This window comes from Phyllostomus hastatus, unplaced genomic scaffold (genome assembly GCF_019186645.2).
Source record: "Phyllostomus hastatus isolate PE091 unplaced genomic scaffold, TTU_PhHast_1.1 phas_contig_80, whole genome shotgun sequence".
Lineage (NCBI taxonomy): Eukaryota > Metazoa > Chordata > Mammalia > Chiroptera > Phyllostomidae > Phyllostomus > Phyllostomus hastatus.
Window position 1 is genome coordinate 56,759,820 of NW_025333960.1, and position 17,371 is coordinate 56,777,190.

Sequence of the window (17,371 nt, forward strand, 5' to 3'; positions counted from 1 at the left end):
GGGGTCAGGAAACCACGGGGACCTTCCAGAACTGTTGCCAGCCCTGAGTCAACAGCTCAGAAGCCCCCAGTGCCCAGCGACCCTCACGGAACTGCTCCCCAGAGGCCGGGGCGCAGCAGAGGGCAGTCCCCAGAGCGCGAGAAGACTTCCCGTCACCCCCAGATCTGACGCCCGCTCCGGAGAGCAGAAGCAGGGCCCAGGGGCCCCGGAAAGGTGGCGACTGGACTCAGAAATAAAGAACCTGTGGAAGGTAGATGCTTTTTTTTGTTTTGGTAGGAGCAGTCAGGGCGTGCATGTTCTGATTCCGCAGAGACGTTGGACAGGAATCGCGAGAACGCCACTCATCCTGCTCTGGCCTGCTCTCCAGACGGGGCGGCCGGTGAGGACCGCCCTGCCTGACGGTGGGAGGCGCACCCCTGCCCCTCCTCCACGGCGTCCGAGGCCAGTGCCAATCGCACCCCAACCGGCGCCGCCACAAAGAGGACCCCGAGCTCGCGTTCAGGCCGGGCGGACCCAGGGCCCCGCACGGCCAGACAGACGGAACACGTTGCTCCGCCCGCGGCCCCCCCAGCGTGCACCCGCCGCACCAGGCCCCCCGCACAGTGCGAGCGCGGGAGAGACACGTGGGGCCGGAGGGAGCTCCCGTGGTCGGGAGGAGAAGGCACTTTAAAGTTCCCACGACGCAGTGTGAGAAGATGAGGTTCGCCAGCAGGGTGAAACTGTGAGAAACAACCCACGAGAAGGCAGAGCAGTGCAGACCGCCCGGAGCAGACGCGGAGGAGGGACGGCGTCCCCAGCACGACCCCGGCACAGGCGGCGACCGCAGGAACGGCGTCGAGAGCCTGCGACCTGCCAGGCAGCGCCGCTGTGACACGGACACCCTCGGGGGCCCGACGGAGGAGAGAGTGGGTGAGGCAGAAGCGGTCCTTGAAAAAACAAGGGTGACCACTTTTTTAAATACTGATGAGACACGTTAACCCAGTGATCCAGGAACATTAATGAAACCCAATCAAATACAAAAACATTTAAAAGATGAAATTTTAAAAATGTACATATAGGCCCATAATATTCAAACTGCAGGAAAACAAAGAAAAATGAATCATTTGAAAACCAAAGTAAAAAATGATACAAAAGAACACTGTCTTCACACTGGAAAAAAGGAAAGCAGGAAGACGATAGCTTCACAAACTAAACCCTAAAAGGCCAAAAACAAGGAAACTCACAAACCAGAGCTGAACATCCAGCAAAACTGCCCTTCAACAAACGATTTCTTTTTTTCAAGGAAAAGAAAGCTGGGAGATCCTGGGACCAGCAGACCTGCCTGCCTTCTCAGAAACGATAGTGGAAGCTCTGCCCCTCACGGCGGAATCCCACCGACTCCACAGGAAGCGCCCGAGAATGGTAGATGACAAATTATTCTTCTGTCCCCCCTCTCTCAGCTTCTTCCAAAGTCACAAGACTCCTTGAAACAAAAACTTACATTTTGTGTGACGTGGTACAGTTACAAGTCCTGGTAACTCCTGAGAAGTAAAAGCTGCACACTGTGACCTCTGCCTCTGTCAGGCCCCTGCCAGAGGTCACAGGAAAGGTTCCTTTTCTGTCGGAAAAGAGAAAGACGTGCAGACGGGAAGGAGAAGGAGGAGAAGCCCTGGTGTGTGCGGATGACATACAATTTCATGAATTAAAATCGGGGGTAGTTTGCACACCCAGACACCAGGGAGGCGTGCACACACACACACACACGCACACACACAGGAGGCTCCGGTGGGGGCCCGGCGAGAAGGTGGCCCTGTGTGGGCCAGAGAGAGAGAGACCCAGCCTGCTGACACCTTGACCTTGGCCTCCTGGCCTCCAGAGCCGGGAGAACCGTACATTCCTGTTGTTTAAGCCCCTCATCGGGGGTGCTTTGTTCGGGCAGGCCTGGCAGACTCCTGCCCCGGAGACGTGGGAGCCCCTGGGCCTGCCACTTGGGTGTGGCGTGGGACAGCCCCGTGGGGAGCTGCTGGCGAGGGTTTTTGAGGCACGAACCCAGCCCGTGTCCCGGCAACGCCACGCCCAGGACACGCACCTGCCCAGGCAGGAGCGCGCATGTGCAGAGGCCGGCGGGGTGGCGGGGAGCCTGCGTGAGCGCCGGGCCGAGCACCGCGGCCTGGGAGGTCGGGCGGCCTGGGAGGTCGGGCGCACGGAGGGGGAGGGCGCAGCTGAGCCTCGGAGGGGACCGGCTCCGAGCAGAGGGCGCGAGCGTGCGGACACGTCCGGGGGCCGCGGCTCCGCCTCCCGGCAGGTGGGGTGCAGACAGTCCGACACCCCTGAAGGCCTGCCGTCCCTCCGCTCCACCCGTGGGAGCCGCAGGGCCCAGCTGCTGGTGGGGGCGGTGTGGGTGCCCGACCTCGGTGGGGGGCACTGTCAGGACTTCCTGTACAACTGGCCCCCACGGGCTGCCAGGAAGCCCAGGGCAACTTAAAATCTGCCCCGCGGACCTCACACGGGGGATCACGGGGGCCGTGCACCCCCTCCCCCCCGCCCCAGTGTGCCTGGGACTCCCAAGTCTCTGTGCCGGTGAGAAGTAACACGGGGGCGAACCCTTCCTCCCGAGCCTCCTCGCCCCCAGCTCAGAGGCGGCGGCCTGGCTCTCAGACCCGCGTCCTGACGGCGCTGCAGAGACCCCCCCCGTGGGGCCCGGAGCAGCTGTCTCGCTCCTGCCTTTATTCCGCCATATTGATCCCGGCCGGTCTCCCTGGACACCGGGCGGCCCCAGACGGTGCTCAGGGCAGAGCAGCGGGAGCCCGGGGTCGCGGCCGTGAGCGCGCGTGCAGTCTGGGCATCTCCGGCCCCGGGCGGCGGCCAGGATCGATGCAGCCGCAGCGGGGGCCTTTGTTCCGAGCGCGCCGCGTTCGAGCGAGAGGAACAGCCAGGGCCGCTCGGGGAGGAGAACGCGGCGCCGAGCGGGCGAGCGGCGGAGCGGAGGGCCACGTGCGAGGCGCGGGCCCGGCTGCTGCTGATTGCCGCCCCCTCCCCCACCCCCACCCTTCTGCACCCCTCCCGGCCTCGCCACCCTGGCCGGGGCTCTCTGCGCCGTGCAGAAGCCTGCGCAGGGCCGATGCATCGTTTCTCATCCGTGACCAGAGCAGGGGACGCGGGTGGCTTTGCAGCGTCTACAGTGGGCCACCAGCGCTGGCCCGGGGCTCTGCCCGAGGTGCCCCGGGCTGCCGAGCGGCAGGCGCAGCGCGCCCCAGAGCGCGGCGCGGGGCCTCCGAGCGCAGAGAGACGCGCCGCCTCGCGGGGGGTGCGCGCGCGCGCGCGTGTGCGCTCGTGTGCGTGCGGGATCGGCTTCCGCACATCTGTCTTCACACAGTTGGACTCCTTCGCAAAAGTCACCCTAAGTACCTTAACATATGTAGAGCCAAATTAAAATTACTTTATCAATCTTGCATTTTCAGCTTCCCCATCTTTGGGGTTATTTTCCATCCATGTGTTTCATTATTTCGGAGAAGCCGTCTCGTCTCCCTAAGTGAGAGAATTAAGCTGGCGGAGGCCAGGCTGTGTCGGGGCGGGGGCGGGGGTGGGGCGAGGGGGGGGAAGCTGCGGTTTCAGCCGCCGTTCGGCCTTTGTCCGCGTGCGAAGCTGACGGCTTCGGATCATTTTAATAGCCAAGCGTTTTTCTTTCCTTTGTCACACCATAGATTTTCCCTGAGTTGTTCGCGTCCCACAAATGTCCTGTGAAGCGAAGTGGGATTTTGGGATCTGAAGGGGCCGTCTCGGTTGGATAAAAAAGATCATTCTCTTCCAGACACAACCGCCGCCCCTTCAGTCCAGTCGCAGCGCGGCGGACAAGCGAATTCCTGGCTGTCCGGCCGACACACAGGGAGCACCCAGGTTAGAGCGAATGCCCAGACAGACAAGGGTGCGAGCCCGCTCGTTCCTGCAGCATTTGTTTTACTGTTCACGCACCTTCCCCGTGATCGTGTTTCTTCTGTCATTTTTCTCAAATCTGACGCAGGCCAGAGGTCGCCTGAGTTCCTCGCTCCTTTTCAGCACGCGGGAACCCACTGGGGTGCCGGTTAAAACGTAAACAGACCAGGTGTCCGTCAGTCCACAGACCTGCGAGGCCGAGACCAGCGTCCCGCACGGGCGGTCCCCTCCACCCGACGCTCGAGTCCCCGTGTCCCCGGGGCCGGAGCTGAGACGCTCGAACACACGCCGTGCTAACTGGCCGGGCACGCTAACCCCTCCCAGGGCCGGAGTGGTGAAGTCGACAGGAGACGAGAAGCCTTCAGGGGGAAACACTCTCCTTCCGGAGACGGGTGTTCGAAGTGGGCAGCAAGGGACTTTCAGGACGGTTCTCAGCGTGGACCGGCCGAGTCGGAGGAGGGGCCCCGACCTGGTGTCTCCGTTCTGCCCCAGCCGTCCAGACGCAGGGACACGCAGGCCGTGTCCCGTGTCACGGGGGTCAGCGCCGATGTTCCCCGGGCGCATTCTGGTGCAAGCAGTGCCACGCAGGCTCCCGTTCCTGGTGACCTGTGGCCTGTGCGAGGGTTGGTCTGGGGCACGCGGCCGGAAGTGGGGCGGGGGCTGCCTGACCCCCACCCCCGGGGTCGCCAGGGGGCCGCCCCAACCGCGGGCTCACCCAGAGACCGGCGTTCCCAGGGATCCATCCTCACCAACAAGTAGTGTCGTCAGACTCCCTAACTTTTGCCAATCTGGTGGGTGCAAATGGCATCTCATTATTGTTTTAATTTGCATTTCTTGGATTACTAATGAGGTTAAGCATCTGTTCATGTGTTTATTTGCCATATTTTTTCCTCTGCTGTGAACCTATTAGGTTGTTTGCCTTTTTATTACTGATCTGGAGAAGGCTTTTTTTTTTTTTTACATATATGAATTTCGATGATTCATTTTTTGTTAGTTAAATGCGTTGCAAGTCTGTACCCTCGTTTACATTTCGTCTCCACTGTTTTCCTCGTGTACGCTGGGACACAGAAGTGTGTCATTTACGCCGCTGAGTTTCTCGCTCTGTCTTCTGTCTTTTTATTCTTCCCAGGTCGGCATGTCCTGCGTCCAGGTGAGTGAGACCTCCCTGCCCTAAGCGTGTTAAGTTACTCTGCTGACTTTTCGTGCGAGAGCCTCGGGTTTGCTGCCTCGTACCGGTGTTCCCCGCACACTGGAGTCCATCCGAGGCTGCGGCTGGGGTGCCCTGGGGTAAAACCCGCCCCACCACCAGTCCCGCCACCCTGGCTATTAAACAGCCCACGTCTGCTCACTCCCCTGTGACGCCACCTCCGCCTGGCTCCCAGTGCGCGTCCCAGACAGTTACGGGTTCTCCGCACAGGCGTGCCCGGGGGGCCTCTGTCCGGGACGGGTGAGTCTCGAGTGAGGAGGAGCAAGGTGCGGCGCCGGTGCAGAGGCCGGCGCCAGGGCTGGTGCGCGGCCAGCCGGTTAGCCCTGAGGCGGCACTCATGTGTGGGCGGGGTGGGGGGGACGGTTTCGGGCGACACAGACCCGGTCACCACCTCGCAGGGCAGCACGACCTCCACCTCGGGTCTCCCTTTCGAAGGGACGGAAGTCACTGCCTCTCTTCTGGACAGGATCGTCTGTGCTGTATCAGTTTTCTGCAAGCACACGCCTCGTTGGACAGGGTCTGGGCCCCCGCCAGCAAGAAGGGGGGTGAACGGGGACCGAGGAGACTGGACTCGGGGCACCGAGCGCCCCACGCTCGGGGCCGAGGGTGTCTTGTGCAAGTGCGCTCTGGAACCGAGGTAACTTGGTCGACCGAGGTCTCCCCACTGAAGTCAGGAAAATGTACGAGAAATAAGACACGCAAGTGGAACAGAACCGTGCCCCCCCCCCCCCGCCCCACGCCGAGGTTCCTGAGCCTGGACGGTGGCTCTGAGCTGGGCCTTTGCAGCCTGAGCAACCTCAGAGCCCCGTGGGAACGGGTTTCTGGCCGGCGCCCTGACATGTTGAGTCTGGCGCAGGGCCTGGGAATCTGCATTTTAACAAGTTCCCAGGAGGGGCGGGGCTGCCGGTCTGGGGAGCACGTCTGAAGGGTCCCCCGGGATAGGATAGCTTTGAGAGAACGGGGGGCCGTCCTTCTCTCCAGAGTCGAACCTGAGGGTAACACTTCCCAGTGCACAGGTCGACTCTCTCTGCGGGCACAGGTCCGTGTCTGGGGTCCGGCGCGCCGGCCCAGTGGCGGTGTCTGTCACCAAGGGCCCGGTCCCCGCTGGGCACGGCGAGCCCTGATCCACAGGCCGGGAAGCCCCGCCCCTCCTCTGCTCTCCGATGGACGCTGGGACCCAGCCCTGGACCTTCTCGCCTGCGAAGAGCCTCCCCGATGCTGCGAGAGGGGTCGCACTAAAAGTTTCGGTAGCTTTGGAGTGATTTACACATTTTTTCCTAACAAAAATTCTTATTTCTGAACCAAGCATATCTCTTCATTTATTCAGTTAGTGGTTAATGCCTTTCAGCAAACCTGTTGTTTTTGCCACGAAGTTCTACCTATACTTTGCTAGAGTTATTTTCTAGGTATTTTCTTTGGCTGTTTTAAAGAGTATCTTTTTATACAAAAATTACACTGAAATATTTACTTTATTTCTATTCATTGTGAGAACTAGAATACCTTAACCTCTAACTTCACCTTCAGCTTCTTAATTTTTATTTTTTGCATGATTTCCAAGTGTCGCTTCCTCAGTTTCTGTTTTGCGGATTCGCTTGGTCGTTTGGGAGTTTCGACTCTGTCTTTTCTTTCCGGAGAAATTTCAGACGATCGCCGTTCGTATCGAACGTCCCAAAGCCTCACGTTGTTTTGCTGTCCTCTCCTTTTGAGCATAAAAAGCTCATCATTTACTTGCTAAGTTAAACTTTATTTCTACCAAGTTCTGTAACTGCACAAACGAAACATCTTCATCACCGTTTTGCTTTACCGAAGTGTCAGGCGCATGCCTTCACCTTAACTTGCCGTGTGTCTCCCTCCCCCCTCCTCCCTGTGGGGCACGGCTCCCGTCTTCCCGGGGCTCCTCGGGGCACCCCTCGGTGAGGATGTGCCGGCAGGAAGCTCGCTCAGGTTTCCAGTTAACGAGAGTGTCTTGTCCTGGTTTCACCCTTTTTACAGAGAGGGAGTTCTGCGGTTGGTGGGGGCGGTGTTGTTATTAGCACTTGGGAGATGACTGACTTCCCGGTCTTCGCCATGACGAGTGTCGGTGTGGGTTCCCCTGTCCGGTTTCTGTGTTCACCCTTCCAGAGTGAGGTGGGGCCTCCGGAGTGGGGGGATTTTTGCTTTTACCAATTCTGAAAAACTGCTGTCGCTTGGCGCATTTTTTGTTCCGTCCTCCTAAAACACTTAGCAATAACGATCTCCACAGCCTCCACCACAAGCAGCCCTTGTCCCCCACCTCCCACCGGTGTGCTCCATCCGGTGACGGCTCCAAGTCTCTGCTCCGACCCCCCCCACGTCCTCCCTGGTGAGGACTCACGGGCTGTCCAATGCGCCCACTGAGTTTCTCACTCCAAGTACAGGAACCACTTACTGCAGGTACGATGCTGATGGCGATGGCGATGGCGATGGCGGTGATGTTTTTAGACTGTCGTCCAGTTTTCCAGCACTACTCGTTGAAAAGACTGTTCTGACTCCATTAAATTGACTTCGTTTTCTGGTCAAACAGCAGGTGACTGTACTTGTGTGGATCTAGTTCCGGGCTCTCAGTTCTGTTCCACTCACCCGCGTGTCTGTTATCTTACCGACGCCACGCCGTGGCATCGCCGTGAGCTCATAGGAAGTCTCGGATCAGAGTGGTTCTGCAAGTTTGTTCTTCAGTAGCATGTTAGCTGTTCTAGATCTTTTGCTGTGTGAAAACTCTTATTAATACATTCATTTTAGAGAAGTTTTAGAAACAGCAGTTATTTAAAAAATTAATAGACTTTATTTTGTAGTGCAGCTTTAAGTTTAGGGGGAAAATTCAGCAGAAAGTGCAGAGAACCCCCAGACTGTATCCGTACAGACTCCCCAGCTGAAGCAAAGGCAGCGCACCCCCCAGGACGTGGGTACCAGGGAAACCGTGTGTCGGGGGCCAGGCAGCAGGCACACGGACACACACGCGTGCCCTCTTGACATGGGCATAAACGCAGAAAATGCTTGGACTGCCCTGAACAGTGAAGGTCGCCCTGCCTCGTCGTAGACTTACTGTGGCCGGGACGTTCTCTCCAAGTTCCCTCCGGGCGGGACGAGCTTGACGGTTCCGCGGGTCATGGGTCATGCTCCTTGGAGAAGGCCTTCGTTCCGTCGGGAAAGACACAGATGCTCAGTGTGCTGGCTGGCCCCCCGCACAGCGCCCCCACCACGGCGGTGCACTCGTTGGGCCCACCGAGGGGCCCGCACGGACTCCCCAGGCCCTCAGAGTCCGTAACTCACGTTAGGGCCGGCTTTCGGCACCGTGCACTCTGGGTTTGGGCAGCTGGGTCAGGGCTCACGTCCAGTTGCAGGATCCTACAGAGCAGTCTCGCTGCCCTGAAATACCACCTTCGCTCTGCCTGCCCCCAACCTCCCCGACCCCCTCTTGTCCCAGAGGCCCCGGGGGGCTTTTCTCTGATGTTCACTCTGGAAACCTTGCTACTGAGGGGGCGCCGCTCCAGCTGGGTCCTCTGTCCACTCGGAGCCTCCAGCAGCTCATCGGGGACCTGCCCTGGTGCCCAGGGTGGCGCCCACTCCTGGGCCCAAGCTCCAGTTCATCGGTTTTAGATTTTTCCACATGCGAGTACTGTGCAGACGTTGTGAGATTCATCCTGAGCACTTCATTGTTGATGCTACTTTCAGTGACATTTCTACCTGAAATCCCAGTGGTTTGCTGCTGTGACAGGGAGAGCCACCTGCCTTGGGTGCGACCGTGTCCTGAGTTTCAGACACGGGTCCCTGGGCCCCCCTCTGTGCATCGCTGCTTCTCCTCACGGTTCGGGGGTCTCCCGGGGTGTTGCCCAGTCACTGCCCCCCCATAAGAACTGTATTTTGTTTTCACTGGTTTTCCGTGTTCCTGTCCTTTTTTCAATGTCACTGAGTTCTTCTTGAGTGTTTTTCTTGCTGGAAGCTTCAATATACTTTCTATAATTTTCCAGCTTTTAGATGAAGATTTGAAGTCTTTTTATTTTCTCCTCTTGCACTCAATGCTACACACTCTCCTTCAAACACCTGCTTCTGCTGCATCTCATACATTTTGATAAGACGTATTTTTATTTTAACTTGATTACATACTTTTAATTTCCTTTGGGAAATCTTTCATTGACATACATTCTATAGACATACTTTGTGTGTTTTTTGAGTGTCTGTACATTTTCCAGCTACATTTCTGGTATTGATTTTCAGTTTCTGTTGTGGTCTTCGAACATACAGTTAGTAGGATTTCTTTTCTTTTTAAAAATATTGTTGTGTTTTGTGGCCCAGGAGTTGGTCTAACTTGGTGAGTGTCCACATGGAAGACGGCGTGTTCCCTTGTTGTTGGCTGGGGTGCTCCATACACCCCAGCAAGACCAAATTGATTGATGGCGCCGTTCAAAAAAACCACATACTCATTGATTTTCTGTCTGCTTAATATATCAATCACTAAACCAGGGGTGTTAGAGCCTCTACCTGCAACGGTGAATTTTTCTCTTTGTCCCTTCAGTTCAAAGAGAATTTGCCTCGAGACTCTGCCTCGAGACTTCCAGCTAAAATGGAGGCGTAGGTACACACACTGTGCCTCCTCGCACCACCAAAAGAAGGACAACACCAAATTTAAAACTAAAAAACAACCAGAACTGCCAGAACATGGAACTGTATGGAAGTCTGACAACCAAGGAGTTGAGGAAGGAGCCCTCACCCAGACTGGTTGGAGGGGTGGGGACGGGCAGCCAAGCAGAGAGGACACATGGCAAGGTGACAGCTGGTGGACCAGGCGGTCCCACATTCGAGTGCAGATGAACCGGGAGGAACAACTGGGGAATGAGACAGACCGAGCAACCCAGGGTCCCAGTGCAGGGAAATAAAGTCTCAGATCTCCCATTGAAAACACCCGTGGGGGCTGAGGCAGCCGGAGAAACTCCCAGCCTCACAGGAGAGTTCGTTGGAGAGACCCACAGGGTCCTAGAATGTACACAAACCCACCCACGTGGGAATCAGCACCAGAAGGGCCCACTTTGCTTGTGGAGAGTGGAGGAAGTGACTGAAAGCTGACAGAGAGCTGAGCAAGCAGCACTGTTCCCTCTTGGACCCCTCCCCCACATACATTGCAACAGCTCAGCAATGTGGGTTGCCCCGCCCTGGCGAATACCTAAGGCTCTGCCCCTTACTACGTAACAGGTGTGCCGACATGGAAAAAAAAATGGCCCAAATGAAAGAACAGATCATAGCTCCAGAAAAATACAACTAAGAGATGAAGTGATAGCCAACATATCAGATGCACAGTTCAAAATACTGGTAATCAGAATGCTCACAGAAGTGGTTGAGTATGGTCGCAAATTAGAGGAAAAAGTAAAGGCTATGAAAAGTGAAATAAAGGAAAATGCACAGGGAACCAACAGTGACGCGAAGGGAACCGGGACTCAGATTAATGATTTGGAGCAGAAGGAAGAAATAAACATTCAACCAGAACAGAATGAAGAAACAAGAATTCATAAAAATGAGGAGAGGCTTATTAACCTCTGGGACAACTTTAAATGTTCCAACATCCAAATCATAGGGGTACCAGAAGGAGAAGAGGAAGAGCAAGAAATTGAAAACATAACAAAGGAGAACTTCCCCAATCTGGCAAAGGATGCAGACTTCCAGGAAGTCCAGGAAGCTCAGAGAGTCCCACAGAAGTTGGACCCAAGCAGGAACACACCAAGGCACATCATAATTACATTACCCAAGATTAAAGAGAAGGAGAGGATCTTAAAAGCAGCAGGAGAAAAGGAGACAGTTACCTACAAAGGAGTGCCCATCAGACTGTCAGCTGATTTCTCAAAAAAAAAAAAAACCTTGCAGGCAAGAAGGGGTTGGAAAGAAGTATTCCAAGTCATGAAAGGCAAGGACCTCCATCCAAGATTGCTCTATCCAGCAAAGCTCTCATTTAGAATGGAAGGGCAGATAAAGTGCTTCCCAGATAAGGTCAAGGTAAAAGAGTTCATCATCACCAAGTTCTTATTATATGAAATGTTAAAGGGACTTATCTAAGAAAAAGAAGATAAAAAATATGAAAAGTAAAATGACAACAAACTCACAACAATCAACAACTGAACCTAAAACAAAAACAAACACAAACTAAGCAAACAACTAGAACAGGAAGAGATTCATAGAAATGGAGATCACATGGAGGGTTATCAGTGGGGAGAATGGGAGGGGGGAGAATGGGTACAGGGAATAAGAAGCATAAATGGTAGGTACAAAATAGACAGGGGAGGGTAAGACTAATATAGGAAATGTAGAAGCCAACGAACTTATATGCGTGACCCATGGACATGAGCTAAGGGGGGAATGTGGGTGGGAGGGGGTGTGCAGGGTGGAGGGGAAGGAAGGGGAAAAATGGGGCAACTGTAATAGCATAATCGATAAAACATATTTTGAAAGGAGACTGTGCCTCGTGTATTTTGGTGCTGTGTTGCCGGGTGCATGCACATTTAAGAGTATTAGTTATATCTTTGGGAGAATGGACTTCCTCATTACTGTATCATGTCCCTTTTTCCTCTGGGTCGCCTTTCTTGCTCCAAATAACTTTGTCTGAAATTACTGCGAGTTCTCCAGCCTTCCTCTGGTAAGGTTTGGGACTCCTCCAGTTTCCTTGTTCCCCACTTACCACCCCCAACCCCCACCGGCTCTGGGCCTCAGGGCCTCCGCCCTGCCGGCCACCAGCTGGAGCCTCTGCAGTCACCTGGGGCCCTGGTGGCGTGATCGGAGGTTCGGGAGAAAGGCTGTCCCATCACCTTCTGATGCTCACAGCACCCCCCCCCCCGCACCTGTCCCCACGGGGGCAGACAGGAAGGCTCGGGGAGGGGGAGGCTGCAGAACCTGTCGTCCTCCAGGTGGGCCAGCCTTTCACCTGGTCCAAGCCTGTCTCGCAGAGCGCCCGTGGCCCACCCGAGATGACGCTTCCCCTGCACCTGCTGGAGCGCGGGGGTGTCTTCCCTCCAGGGGGCTCCCCCACAGAAAGCCCACAAGAGTCTGGGGTCCCCCTAACACCACGGTGCCGGGAACGCCTAAGCTACGGTGGAGATTGGAATCTAGGTATTGGTTTCCGGGATCGATCCTGGAAACGTGGAAGAACCCTTCCTCATCGAAAAAGGAAGATTATTTGCTAGAAGGTTTGCGAGATTTCAGTTGGAGTGAACTTGACGTTTTCAGGAGTATAAAATGAGCAGTTTGAACTGGGTTGAACTCTGTGATCTGGGCAGAGCAGAAACTCACAGCACCGTCCTGGGGGGCACAGAGCCCACCGAAGGCAGCAGACGACGCCCCTCGGGCCAGCGGCCTGTGCTGACGTCTCCCCCTTTTCCGGAAATGAATTCAGAGAAGTGCCCAGATCATGCCCCTGGGTGTCTGCCTCGCAGCTCAGACACTCAGCGCGAGGGTGAACTCCCTGCTTCTCCCGGCTGCTCTGAAACGCGGGGACCGGTGCCCAACGGGTGCAGCCCTGGCCCCCCAACACCTGCGATCCCGGTACACGCCTTTCATTCCCACGGCCCCAGCCTGCCGTGCGCGGGCACTCACGACTCTGCAAGGCGAAACAGCCCGGCCCTTGCTGGGAACAACGATTTCTGACCCGTCCCTTTCTCATGTCACCTCTCGGGGGCCACTGCTTGGGCCGATGTGGTCAGACTCCTTAAAAACGAACCCTGAGTTGAGGGGGAGCCCCCACGCCCCCACTCCCACTCAGGGTGCCTGAGTCACATTTTCTGTGTGACCTGAGGAAAGCTGGAAGTCGTAATTATAAGACATGTTTGACCTTGGAGAGGCCAGTAGGGGTCATTCCTGTGAGCACATCAGCGCCCCCTCTGGGCGCTGAGGGTCAGAGTTCCCGGGTCTCGTGGTGGAGCGGCGGGGTTAAAATCCCCGGCAGCGGGAGCCAGGCCGGGCCGCCCTGAGTCCCCCTGAGGTTGGGCCCACTGGGTGCGCGCGGTGGGAGCCGCAGCTTCCTCAGCCTCGCTGACCGGGCAGCAGCAGGTGGCGGGGGCCAGGGCCCTGCCATAGAGGGGACTGCAGGTCCTCCAGGAGGGGGCCCTCCGCCTGCACAGGCCGCTCGGGTGACTCCGCGGACGGGGGAGGACCAACCACGCAGTGATTACTACACTTCTGTGCAAGCAGCTCACGTGCTAATTAGACGCTCACCTGTTCGTGGCGGCGGGGCTTCTAATAGACGCTGACACCCCGACCTCATTTGAGGCTCCCGTCTGAACTCGGAAACGCCGAAACGACCGCCAGCACCCCCCACGATGCCAGACCCCGCGCTGAGAAAACGCAGCCCGCCTCGTTTGCATACATAAGCCCCTGATTTGTCACCACCTCCTCTGCCGAGGCTACTCTTGAACTTGTGCATTTCTAATGTAATTTAAGCACGGCCTCGCCTCTGCCTCTGCCGTGTTTAATTTAACTAAATTGTTTCTCGCCGGCGCTTTATGGCGAGGCCCACGGTGCTGCAAGGCTGCCCGGGTGCGGAAGCGGGAAGGGCCGTTCCCCGGCCAGCTGGGCGCATGGCCTCCGTGGGCGCTCGCTCAGGGGACGTTCCGGGAGCAGAAAGGGTGTCCTCGGCATCTCGTGTCCCCAGAGGGGTCGCCGGGCACTCAGCGCGCCACCACCCACTTTTTACTTCTCTAGCGTTTCCTCGTACGACGTTTCACAAGTGACTCCGTCTGTGTCGGCCTCGGGGAGGGGCCCCACAGAGGGAGGGACGCGAGGCGTTTAGGGGGCGACACGCCAGGTGTCCCCGACGTCGGCTGCCTTTCGCCCAGCGTGAGAAAGGCCCCTGGCCGCCCCTCGCTCCGAGTCCCCGGGCCCCACTGAGCCCCGCAGACCCCGTCTGTCGCTCAGAGGGGGGGCTCCCTGTGTTTTCGGGGACTTCACTCCCGTCCAGGAGCGCTCAGGCATCCTCTCTGGCATCTGTGGCTGTGACACCGGTGGAAGGAACTAAGCAGCAAGCACTGCTGGAGGTCAGACACTCCAGCAGTGTGCGGAACACAGGGAACAGAAGGCGGATGTCGCCTCCCCCGTCCTTTCCGGCGTCGTGGGCCCGCCTGGGCCAGGACGGGGGGATGGCGCAGCCAGAAAGGAAGCCCCGGTGAACATTGCCACCAGCCCACCTGGACACCAGGTCGCTGGGCTCGGGGGGAGCAGCGGAGGCCTCAGAGAGAGGCGGGTGCACGGGGGGGGGGGCCTGCCCGGCGTCCGTGCCCAGGGCTCCCCAGCTTCCGGAGGGCAGGAGGAGCCCTCACAGCCTGCCGAGCTCCACTGGGGGGCGGGGGCGTGGGGTTGCTGCCGCTGTCTCCCAGGGGCTGGGGCTGCGTCCACCCGAACCCTCGCCTGGGCCCGGGGCCGCCCACAGCGGCTCGGCGGTGGCTGGCTGTGCGGGCTGGTCTCTCGGCTGGGGCTTGGGGACCGTGGCTGCAGCGCCTGCACTGCCCATCCCCCGGCGTGTCTCATGGCCGAGCCCAGAAACGTCCACGTCCCGTTGTCAGAGGCCTTCCCCGAGCCCGCCGCACCTGGGTGTGGGGCGCTGCACCCGCCGCCTCCTGGTGCGTGTCGAGGGCACGGGGCCTGCCCCCCCCGGCCGAAGGGTGCCCTGCCCCCCCACCCCACCCCCCCTGCCACCCCCCCGGCTGAGGGGTGCCCTGCCGCGGACCCTAGACTCCAGGTGAAAGTCTGCAGGGAGCGGAGAGGAAGCCGCCCTGGGGGGGGGAGGGGGAGAGGGCAGGAGGGGGACAGGCCTGCTGGGTGGGGCCGAGGACGGCCTGGGTGAACGCCCCTCGCTCTGAAACTGTGGGACGCTCTGGGCCCAGGACGCGGGTGGAGCGCTTCTCAGACCGTCTGCGGGGAGGGACGGCTCCCCCAGCCCCACCCCCACCGGAGTCCCTGCAGGAGGGAGAGAGACGACCTGCCCCCGGAGCAAGATGGGAGGCCCGTGAACTGCAGGCACGAGGGTGTCCACACGCAGGGTCTCGGCGCCTGCCGGGCCGCGGACGTGGGGTGAGGAGCGGGGACCGCGCAGCTTCACCGGCGGAGGTGCAGGTGCATCTGCTTCCACCCGTGTCCCGTCTCCTTCCCAGACTTCACCGTGGGCGTCCAGGGGGCGGGGGGGGGGGGCCCGGCACTGGAGCCCCCCAGGACAGCCATGTCTGCGGCGCGGCTCGGGGGCGGCCGGCCATGGAGAGGGGCAGAGGCGCAAGCCAGAGAACAGTCCGTGTCCCGTCCCTCCCGGGGCAGAGCAACAGCTCTTAGCGCTACACCGAGCACCAGGTGTGTGACACTCGTCCCCGACAGACAAGCCTGAGCCACTGGTGCCCCCCCCCCCCGCCGGGGGTCAGAGCGAGGGCAGGACGGAGAAGGAGACGCCGCACACTTCGGAAGGGCACTGTCTTTCCCCGCCAGCCCCCCCCACACACCCGTGCCTGGGGGGCGACCTCAGGCCCTGACGCCGAGCTGGGCACGTGGGCACGCAGACACCTGTTCCAGGACTCTCTGGGGTGCGCACCCGTGGTGGGGTTGCAGGGTCGTGTGGAAACTGCACCGTGGTGTGTCCCCCGCAGTGGGGGGGGGGAGTCCAACCTCTCCACAGCCTCCAACTCATATAGCTGTTTGCCGTGGGAGCCGACACTCTGGTTTGCATTTCTCTCTCGACGAGGGACGTTCTGCACCTTTTCACGTGTTGATCGGCCATCCACGCGCCTTTCGCTGGTGGCTGTGCTGGAGAAGTGCTCCGTAGGTTCTGCACGTCCGTCCCGGTCGCACACGGGAGGGACAGGCATTTCCCCCGTTCCATGAGCTGCCTGTCCACTCCCTCGTGCGGTCTCTGGTGCACCAAGGTTTTCCGTTCTGTCTGTCTTTCCTTCCTTGCCTGTGCTTTTGGTGTTCCAGACAGGAGATCACCTGGCCCAATTCAAGGCCACGCAGCTTTTGCCTGGTGTCCCTCCCGGAGTTTTACAGCTTCAGCTCCTGCGTTTCGGCGTTCGGTCTGGGTTCTCCCAGATGGTGAGCCTGCGTGTCCTCACAGCGCCCCACCAGTGGCGATGCGCTGTTCCCCAGCAGCCCCGGTGCCGGGGACACGGCCTGCAGCCTCAGACCCTCCCGCTCTGCCGGTGCCACCGCAGCCGGCCGCGCCAGCCCAGAGCGAGCCAGCCCTCCCTCGTCCGTGTGCACAGTGGAGGAACAATGCCTGTCACGTTGCACCTTTTTTTTTTCCTGGGCAAATGTTGAAATGCAAAACTATTGCTCCTCTCAAGCTTGTCAAAGGGCTGGCGGAGGCAGCAGACGGCCCCCGGCCCCCACCGAGGGTGCAGCGCCGGCGGCCCGCGGCTGGGCCCCTCGCCGAAGCCCGCCGGGCGTTCCCAAGGTGCTCTCGGTGTCAGGGACAGCCCTGCAGGGACCTCGAGCTGCGTACCAGGGACGGGGGACCCAGCGTGTGTGTGTCCTGCTGGCGCTATTTGTGTTAAATACCCTTAAACAACCTTGTCCAAATCCCATGCATGCAGAGCTTGAGCTCACTTTTCTTTAAAAACAAACAAACAAAAAAAAACACCCTACGTTGCAGTGATGCTTAATTTGGGGAAAACTGTATTATGAACCCAGTATTGGGCAGTATGCAGGCTGTTGGGTTTTGAGCTACAAACTTCCCTCCCGAATCCGGCGTAATGCCGAGATACCAGCAAGAGCTTCCCGGCGTGGCCGACGCTGAAATCCCACCGTCTGGACCGGAAGAGGCCGGGTGTGTGCCGGCTGTGAGGTCCGTTTCCCCCAGACGCGGACACAGTGGACCTTCTCCTGGGCCGGACCAGGCCGCGGCCCCGGATGGGCCCCTTCGTGCTCAGGGTTCGTCTGGACGCGAGGACGGGGCGGGGGGGGGCGTTCTGGTTTCCGGGGCGCCCCTGCGGTCGGCTCCCGCGTGGCTCTTGCTGTTCCTGTAACGGCACCGCTGCGCTCGGATCGAACGTCCGATACCTTCTCGCGAGCCGCCTGCCCCTGACACGGCCCCGAAGCACGCGGTGCCCACGGCGCAGCCCCGTGGGGACGGGGAGCCGACTCGGGGACAACCCGCCCTGCAGCGGGGGAGGAGTGGCCCAGGCTCGCGGCAGGCAGCACGCAGCTCCCCGGCTGAACACCGTGCGGAATCAAGGCCGCTTCTCCGGGTGCGGGGAGACCTGGGCGTCTGTGAAACGCATGAGA

The 17,371-nt window shown here is 58.9% G+C and overlaps 1 non-coding gene across 1 annotated transcript; it reads right to left on the reverse strand.

The window, feature by feature from the left end:
- Positions 1-267: 267 nt before the first annotated feature.
- Positions 268-402, reverse strand: LOC123826462. Its single transcript, XR_006787042.1, has one exon. It is a non-coding gene; the product is annotated as a U8 small nucleolar RNA (small nucleolar RNA).
- Between the last annotated feature and the right edge of the window lie 16,969 nt (positions 403-17,371).